Source organism: Mandrillus leucophaeus, unplaced genomic scaffold, assembly GCF_000951045.1.
Source record: "Mandrillus leucophaeus isolate KB7577 unplaced genomic scaffold, Mleu.le_1.0 Scaffold516, whole genome shotgun sequence".
NCBI lineage: Eukaryota > Metazoa > Chordata > Mammalia > Primates > Cercopithecidae > Mandrillus > Mandrillus leucophaeus.
The window spans coordinates 1,745,186-1,754,300 of NW_012105542.1; the positions used below are offsets into that span (position 1 = coordinate 1,745,186).

Genomic DNA, 9,115 nt, shown 5'->3' on the forward strand with positions numbered 1-9,115 from the left:
AGGTTCAATGTCAGGAGTGAAGGATGATAAGCATGATGGAAATGTACCAAATCCTCACTGAGCATATATTTCAGGCCTCTCACATTTATCCTCAAGGATCCAGACTCAGCCAACACTTTGTAACACTCATATAGTTAATGCATAAAGTCATAGCTAATTTAACAGACTGCTCTTTGACATTAAAAAGAGAAAAAAACAAAAGAGGCCAGGTGTGGTGACCCAAGCCTACTCAAGCCTATAATCTCAGCACTTTGGGAGGCCAAGGCAAGAGAAACGCCTGAGCCCAGGAGTTCAAAAGCAGCCTGGACAACATGGTGAAACCCTACCTCTACAAAAAATACAAAAATTAGCATGCATAGGGTGGTATGCACCTGCAATCCAAGCTACTCAGGAAGCTGAAGTGGGAGGATCATTTGAGACCTGCCAGTCAAGGATGCAGTGAGCCATGATTGTGCCACTGCACTCCAGCCCTGATGACAGAGCAAGACCCTCTCTCAAAAAAAAAAAAAAAAAAAGAGCTTTTAAAACACCACCGTCACCAGGAGTCCTGTACTATCAGCCATGATCAACCCCACCACGTTCTTTGACATCGAGCAGTTTGCAAACAAGGTTCCAAAGACAGCAGAAAATTGTCATGCTCTGAGCACTGGAGAGAAAGGATTTGGTTATAAGGGTTCCTGCTTTCACAGAATTATTCCAGAGTTTATGTGTCAGGGTGGTGACTTTACATGCCATAATGGCACTGGTGGCAAGTCTATCTGTGGGGAGAAATTTGATGATGAGAACTTCATCCTGAAGCATACAGGTCCTGGCATCTTGTCCATGGCAAATTCTGGACCCAACACAAACGATTCCCAGTTTTTCATCTGCACTGCCAAGACTGGTTGGATGGCAAGCATGTGGTCTTCCGCAAGGTGAAAGAAGGCATGAAGATTGTGGAGGCCGTGGAGCACTTTGGGTCCAGGAATGGCAAGACCAGCAAGAAGATCACCATTGCTGACTGTAGACAACTTCAATAAGTTTGACTTGTGTTTTAACCACCAGCCTATTCCTTCTGTAGCTCAGGAGAGCACCCCTCCACCCCATTTGCTCACAGTATCCTAGAATCTCTGTGCTCTCACTGCAGTTCCCTGTGGGTTCCATGTTTTCCTGGTTCCCTTCCATGCCTAGCTGAGTTGCAGAGTTAAGTTTATGAAATAAAAACTAAGTAACAACAACAACAACAACAAAAAAAGACAGGCTCTGTTTGCTGGATCCTGTTTTGGGCCATAAAATAAATCACCATACTCCTGGGGATAATCAAGATAGCAGCTGAATTATGTCGCATATGCTGTGATGTAATAGAGAGAACTTAGAGCTAGGAGGCAGGTGCTCTGGGCAAACCTGAGCACATCACTCAGCCTCTCTGGCCTCAGATGCCTCACGTACAATGAAAGGATCAAACTAGATCCAGCTGGATCCCCTGGAGGTTTCTCCTAGTCCACGCATTCCAGACTCTATATAAAGTGCATTATCACAGGGACCTGAGTCAAGGATAGTAACTAGGACTGGACAAGCAAGAGACAAGAGCCCCAGTTCCCTCCCATCACCCCCAAAGCCCATCACGTAGAGCAGAGCTGAGAAGATTAAATGAGAAAATATCTGGAAAGTTCTAGCAGATGAGAAGAGCTCACTCCATGAGAGCTGCCAACACATGTCTAGTTAACAGAGAGTTAACAAGTATATATAGATCACCAATTTTCAACTCCATTATACTTGTCAACTGAAACTCCACTGAAGACATTATATTTTATTGATGACTCAAGTACCCTTCAGGCTCAGGAAGGAGCCTGAAGGTCATGATTATAATCTCTAATTAGCTTTGTTCTGGAGCTGTGTGGGAGGGCTGGTTAACCAGAAGTTGCAGGTACATGAGTTCTGGATAAAGAATTGCTACTTCAATGGATGAAGAACAGATTTTGTTCATTTGCTGAAGTGCTTGTTAATTGTGAATAATTACTGGAGGGTGTACTTTAGCCATCACCTACACATATAAATAACCATTTGTTCCATGACTCCAGGCTATTAATATGCTCCCAGGGCCGTTCTGATATAATGCCGGGAGAAATGTGGGACTTACATCCTTTATGTGAATTTTTGTTTGGCCTGACATCAGAGGATGCTAGGAGAAAAAAAAAGAAAAACTCTACTGGGATCCAGGTTAACCTGAATTAGTGAAGGTTTGAGCAACTAGCATCCATAATGAAAACTGCTTAAGGACAAGGTATTTTTGGAAGCTGCCCCCCACCCCCCAACAAAGGATTACAAAAGAATAAAACTCTGGGATACCTCAGATTCAAAGGAAGGCCTCCCGCTGGCTTCAAAGACTTTGGCCTCCTCATTAAGGAGAAAAGCAAGAGGATGGTCCTGGTGTTTACCAACTGTCCTGGACCTGGCCTCCCTCCTGTCAAATTTCTGAGCTTAAGGGGATTAAGAGCGAGTGACTGGTGCAGAGGAATGGGCCAGACAGGGAGAGGCAGCTCAGACCCAGCCATCTCACCAGACAGCATGTTCTACACATCCCCTAGAAGCAAAGTCAACCCAGTTCATCCCTTGACCCGCGATCATCCCTGACTCCTGTGGCCACTCTTAGCTTTTCTCTATCATCTCACGGCTCTGCCTGGAAGTCCCCCGTCTGCCTGGAAGTCCCCCCCACATCACCTTGCTCCCTGACCAGTGGCCTTCCTTAGCTTTAGCTATGCCATGTGGTGTTGTTTGAATTGCATCCCACTAAAAGATACGTTGAAGTCCTAACCCCAGTTCCCTGTGAATGCCACCTTATTTGGAAATAGAGTCTTTGCATATGTAATTAGTTAAGGTGAGGTCATACTGGATTAAGGTAGGCCTTAAATTCACTATAATTACTGGTGCTTTTATGAGAAGAGATGAACACACACACACACACACGGAGAATGTTATGTGATGATGGAGAGGGATTGAAGTGACACCATCTATGAGCCAAGGAAGACCAAGGATTGAGGGCCACCCTCATAAGTCAGGAAGAAGTAAGGAAGCATCCTCCCCTAGAGCCTTCAGAGACGGGGTGTGCCCCTTCAGACACCGTGATTTCAAACTTCTAGACTCCGGAACTGTGAGAAAATAATGTTTTAAGCCACCCACGTTGTCAGCAGCCTTAGGAAATTAATATGCCGTGCAATACAACCACATTCAAACTTTTCTGTTCAGCCACCCTTTCTTCAAATAAGTTTACAAGGAAGTTTAATAAGATATTGGAAGAACTCTGATTAATGCAGGATGTGGAGAGGGAGGGGCGAGCAGGAACTCAGGCCTCCGCCCTCCCCTTCTCTAACCTAGAAGCTGGGGGTAGGGAGGGAAGGACTGTGCCCGACATCCCTCAGGTTCCAGAAAGCAGTTTGGCATGAAAATTAGCAGGCAGGCCTACAGCACAGCTTCTCCTAGATTTGAAATTCAGCGCCTCCCCATCCCAGCTGTGTGATATTGACAGATAACTTATTGGGGCCCCAATTTCTTCATGAGTAAAGTGAAGACAAAACCACCTGCCGATGCAATCACTGTGTAGCCAAATGGAGATCCTGTTTGCAGAGCACCAACCCTGGCCCTATATCATAGGCGGAACCATGTCCCCTCCCAAAATTCCTATATTGACGTCCTACCCTCCAGTACCTCAAAATGTGATTATACTTGGAACTGAGGGTCTTTAAAGAGGTGATTCAGTTAAAATAAGGCCATTAAGGTGAGCTCTAATTCAGTATGATGGGTGTCCTTATAGGAAGAGGAGATTTGCACACCGGCAAGCACAGAGGAAAGACCATGTGAGGACAGAGCAAGAGGCAGCTATCTACAGGACAAGAGAAGTCTCAGAAGAAACCAGATCCGCCTACACCTGGATCTCAGACTTCCAGCCACCAAAACTGCGAGACAATACATTTCTGTTGTTTAAGCTGCCCAGGCTGTGGTGCTTTGTTATGGCAGCCCAAGCAAACTAATACAGCCTGGTACACAGGTCATGCAGGAAATGTTAATTTCTCCATTCCTATGTGCCAGACTCACCCGCAAGCATTTTTTTTTTCTTTTTTTTTTTTTTTTTGAGATGGAGTCTTGCTCTGTCTCCCAGGCTGGAGTACAGCGACGCGATCTCAGCTCGCTGCAACCTCTGCCTCCTTTGTTCAAACAAGTCTCCTGCTTCAGCCTCCCAAGTAGCTGGGATTATAGGCGTTTGCCACCACTCTTGGCTAATTTTTTGTATTTTTAGTGTAGACGGGGTTTCACCATGTTGGCTAGCCTGGTTTCGAACTCCTGGGCTCATGCAATCCACCTGCTCTGGCCTCCCAAAGTGCTGGGATTACAGGCATGAACCACCGTGACCAGCCACTGGCAAGCATTTTAGTCTGTCACATTTGATTAATTCTAGATGCACCTTCTCTCCCCATGTCAACATCTCTGAAATGGGGATGCATCTGGTAGTCTCTGGGAGCCAGGCCAGGTGGGCACCATGACACAGTTATTACCATGCATGCTCAAGCCCGGTAGGAATTCCCGGTGGATGACGGCAACTCCCACATTTGCACCAGCAAATGACTTACAGATCATTGAAGGAACACAAGTCCTGGGTGCCCTCTGCAAACCTTCTATCAACGCTTCCTGGTAAATTCTAAAAATTCCAGCAGCAAAATTTGCAGAATGGGCAGCTTGGGGAAAACAAAAAAGATTTGGCTAGGAATTGAGAACATTTCTAAGAATAACTGCACCGTGAACAACCTTGGTGGCACTGAGGACAAGGTGACGCGGAAAAGTGCAAGCATCGACCACTGAGTCAAAAAGTGATTCAGAGAAATTGAATTCTGAATGTGGAAAAGATTTAGGAATCCTTCCATCAATTTATTTTGCTTACATTTCCCTTTTAATATATGCGAATGCCTGATATACGGTAGAATCTATGTCTAAATGAATTTTAAAGAGCTCTTTCAATAAGCATAAAATAAAAATTCTAAGTGATAAAAGGCACGAACTCTAGTTTAGATAGCATTTTTTTCTTTGGTAGTGATGCAGAAACTAAAACTGCATCTTATGGTTAGTGGTCAGTGGCTTTGCTTTGATGAAATATGGTATTAATTGCCACAAAAATTTTAGGCTTGAGGTATGGTTATCCCCATTTTACAGGTGAGAAACTGAGGCTGAGAGCCTACATGAGCCCAGCATCACGCCACTAGCCATGCCAGGCCGGGATTGGGAGCCAGCCTTGTACCTACAGGCCCTTGCCACCTGGCTGTGCCAACCTCTCAAGCTCACCTTGGCTGCCCCCAACCTAAACTTGAATTCCAATCCTGCATCCAGCCTCTGGCAGGAAGTTATTGCCAGGCAGTTAAATTAGTTAGTTTTTCATGCATATATAATGAACTCTTAGCAGTAAATAAGGCTCTTATGGATGGCAGATTTATCCATTTTTATGGTGCAAAAGTAAAACTTGCCGGGTGTATATTTCTAACAGGTGCTGCCCCTCACACCTGCATAAGTAAATCACAGTGGTGTGAGATGGAAGCGTGGGGGACCCGCCTGGAGGTCTGGTTTACAAGACTGTCAATAGTCCCAGCCTAAAGAAGCCTGCGTTGCACAGGGCAGAATCTACTGGGAGCACTGGGGTGAGGACTATTCACCAGACACAGCTGAGCTACCGCGAGGTCATAAAGATAATGTTCCAGAGAGTTTGCGTGGTCCCCAGGACACAGGTCGTGGGCTTTGTAAACAGACATGAAGTATGTCACTGAGTGGGAAGGGAAGAGAGAGAAGCCATTCCCAGGACAGCACGCAGAGCAGGAATCCACAGGGCACTCTGGAAGGAAGTAAACTCTTGGAGTCTAGGTTTTGCATCAGAATCATCTGGAAGGCTTGTCAAAATACAGATGTCTGGGCTTCTCCCCTATAAATGCTGACTCAGGAGGTCTGAGCTGGGGCCTGAGATTCTGTATTTGTCACAGATGCTAAAACTGCCAATCAACGAATCATGCTTTAAGTATCATTGCTCAATACCTAAATTATATTTTGAGCAAAGGCACAAATATCTCACATATGATTTCGTGTCCAGAAACAACCAGCAGCCCTCCCAGGGATGTGATAGCACAGTGTATCCAGGTGTGAAGAGCCAGCCTCGGGCAGCCTGGCAGTTAGGAGCATGGACTCTAGAGGTGCCTAGAGAACTCAAGGTAAGTTGCTTGTCCTCCCTGAACCTCAGTTTCCTCCTCTGCCAAATAGGGTAATAATAGAACCCCTAGGATAAGCTTGTTGTGATGGCTGAGTTATTCTAGGCAGGGTTTTCTCTGCTCAGTAACTGTGAAGCCAAGTGATGGGTCGAGGGGCATTAATTGTACTCTTATCTTCATCTTCTGTGTACATTTTTTTATAATAAAAAAGTTGTTTTAAGAGGCAATGCTTGTACACATACCCAGTTCACAGAAGGTATGTTTCTATTCTCTATCCCCCAACTCCAGCACATGCCACCTCCCGCCTCCAAAAGTAGCCTGGAAACAGCATCTCTAGAAACAAATATTCATACAACAGGAAGTGGGGACAGGCCAACTAAAGGAAGTGCTGGGTTTACTTGCATTTAATTTTATTTGCTTCAAAAAATAAAGAGTAGGAGTGATGAGGGGAGGTTTGCATAAATGAACATCTTCCCCTGCCTCTTGCTTATCTCTTGCTCTCTGTGAATCTTCCCTCTTCATCCTCTCCCTCCTTCTCTCTCCTTCTCCTTTTCTTTCCCTCTTTTCCCTCCTTCTCCCCCTCCTTCTCTCTTTTTCTCTCTCATTTTCAACATATGTATCTGTGAATCTGTGGAAGGAAGCGAAAGCAATTTCAGAACAGCGATTTCAGTTTTTACCCCTAGCATTAGCACCCTACTCCCAACATTTCCGTGCTTGCTTACTATTTTTGTGGGATAGTCTTGCAGAGTGGTGGAAAGAACTCAGAATTAAATCAGACACCCCTGGCTTTGGATCCTGGCTCAGCTTCTCACCAGCAGTGTGGCCCTGAATAAATAACCCCTCAGAACCTCAGTCCCCTCATTTGGAAAACGCAGGTAACGTGTTTGGATTCCCCTGAGAGCAGAGCCTGAGTGTATTCATCCATGTCCTGTTACCTATATCAGAATACCCAAAATCGGGTGATTTATGAAGAAATAGAACTTATTTCTTACAGGTGTGGAGGTTGAGGAGTCTAAGACTGAGGGCATGCATCTGTTGAGAGCCTTCTTGCTGGTGGTGCAGAGTCCCAAGGTGGTATAAGGCATCACGTCGTGAGGGGCACTTGTTTGTTACAGCAGCAAGCATAACCCAAGCTAACCTTCCCTGCCCATGGAGAACTCTCTGCCAGTAAGAGAAATGAGGCATGCACCCACGTGTCTTAGTAGAGAGATGACTTACAGGAACTCCAGACCCTGGAGGATGATTTCTCACGGTGATACCAGGCTGTTCTGCCATGTGGCACAACTGCAGGAGGAGCCATTCACATTTTCTATGTGAACAGCACTCCCCGTATTTGTACAACCTGCCACCCTGGGCAGGATTCCCAGAGGAGTGGGCCTTGTTGCTGAGGCTCCAAGGATGAGTAGGAACCCCACCCATGGAGATGGGGAAAAGGCACTGCAGCTGGATGAAACAGAAGGGACAGAGACACGGCATATGGAAAACCAGAGGCATGCGTGCGTGCAGCAGTAATAGCCACCAGTGTCTACCGAGCAGGAACGATAGGCCAGACAGTGTGCTAAGCTCTTTACATACATTAGCTCACTCAATCTCACAACAGCTTGTGCAAATTCAGACACTCTGGCTCCAGAGTCTGTGCTTTAAATCCCCCAACAGATCCTGCCCACTATCACTAACACGGGTACAGTACTTTACAGTTTACAAAACTCTTTTGGACTCATGATGTTTTCATCATGGCAACAGAGCAACTGTTCCCATTTTACAGGTGAAGAAACAGTACTAAAGGTCTTGTGACTTGTCAAGGTTAAACAGAGAGTAAACTGAGAGGCCAAGACTTGAACCCCATCCGCTGGCCTTAGACAAAGGATGCCGCAGCAAGGTATCTGCACAGCAGTCTCTTTCCTCCTCCCTGCTCTGCACCGAGGTGAGGTGTCTATATTTAGATCATTACAAGGAGCTGCTGAGAGAATGTCCTCAGGCTATGAATTCAGCCTTACACACAAATTCACTGCAGATTCAGGAGAAGGCCAGGAATAAACGGGTGGGAGAAGGTCCTTGACTCCAAACAGAAACTGAGCTGATCAAACACAGCCTGAGCACACACAGAGACTGCAGGAGGGAAACCAGATTAATCTCAAACCCTGTGTACTCAGAAGCTTTCCCCAGAACCCAGGTCCCACTGGCAGGAAACTGTCGTTTCATGCATTTGTTTATTTTTCCCATGTCTTTTGCCAGGCTCCGTATTTCACTGAGTCCTTATCTTCTCTGTCCATGTCCACGGACTGCTGGGTTGGAAATAGCCCAAATCCATTCAGACTATTTCAGGCGCTGAGTTGTATCAAGGATATTTCTTGTGGGTAGAGCAAAGATAGGCTCCCACTCTCCAGTTGGGCTCACTGAGGCCTCCCCCTGGTGGGGAATTGGCTGGGCTCCTCTGGCCGAGATGCCTACTACTTATCAAAAATGCATGTTCCCCCTACTGTGGTATACAGTTGTCTCTAAGGAACACAGCCCAACCAGGAACTACATTTCCCAGCTAACCTTGCAGCTAAGTGAAGTAATGTGACCTGTTCTCACCAATGGAATATGAACAGAGTGATAGGCTTCTCACCTGGGCAAAACAGAGAGTAGATATGCTTTCTCCACATTCTCTCTCTGCCTCTGCCTGGATTCAGACCCTGGGGAATGGTAAAGCCACAAGATGAAAGGAAACTGGGTACCCATAAAGAGAAAACACTTGTGTTAGTTTACTAAAATGATGAGAGTTATTTGTTATAGCCCCAAGCATAACCTGAATTAATACATCTTCTTTCCTGACTCTTGGCAACTTTAGCTCCCTATGGAGACAGGGGTTGGAATATCACTTGTTCCCCTAAAGAGAGCTGTAATTTTCTATT

The 9,115-nt window shown here is 45.8% G+C and overlaps 1 pseudogene; it reads left to right on the top strand.

The window, feature by feature from the left end:
* Nucleotides 1-561: 561 nt before the first annotated feature.
* On the top strand, nt 562-1,019 carry LOC105551307 (annotated as a pseudogene).
* Nucleotides 1,020-9,115: the final 8,096 nt, after the last annotated feature.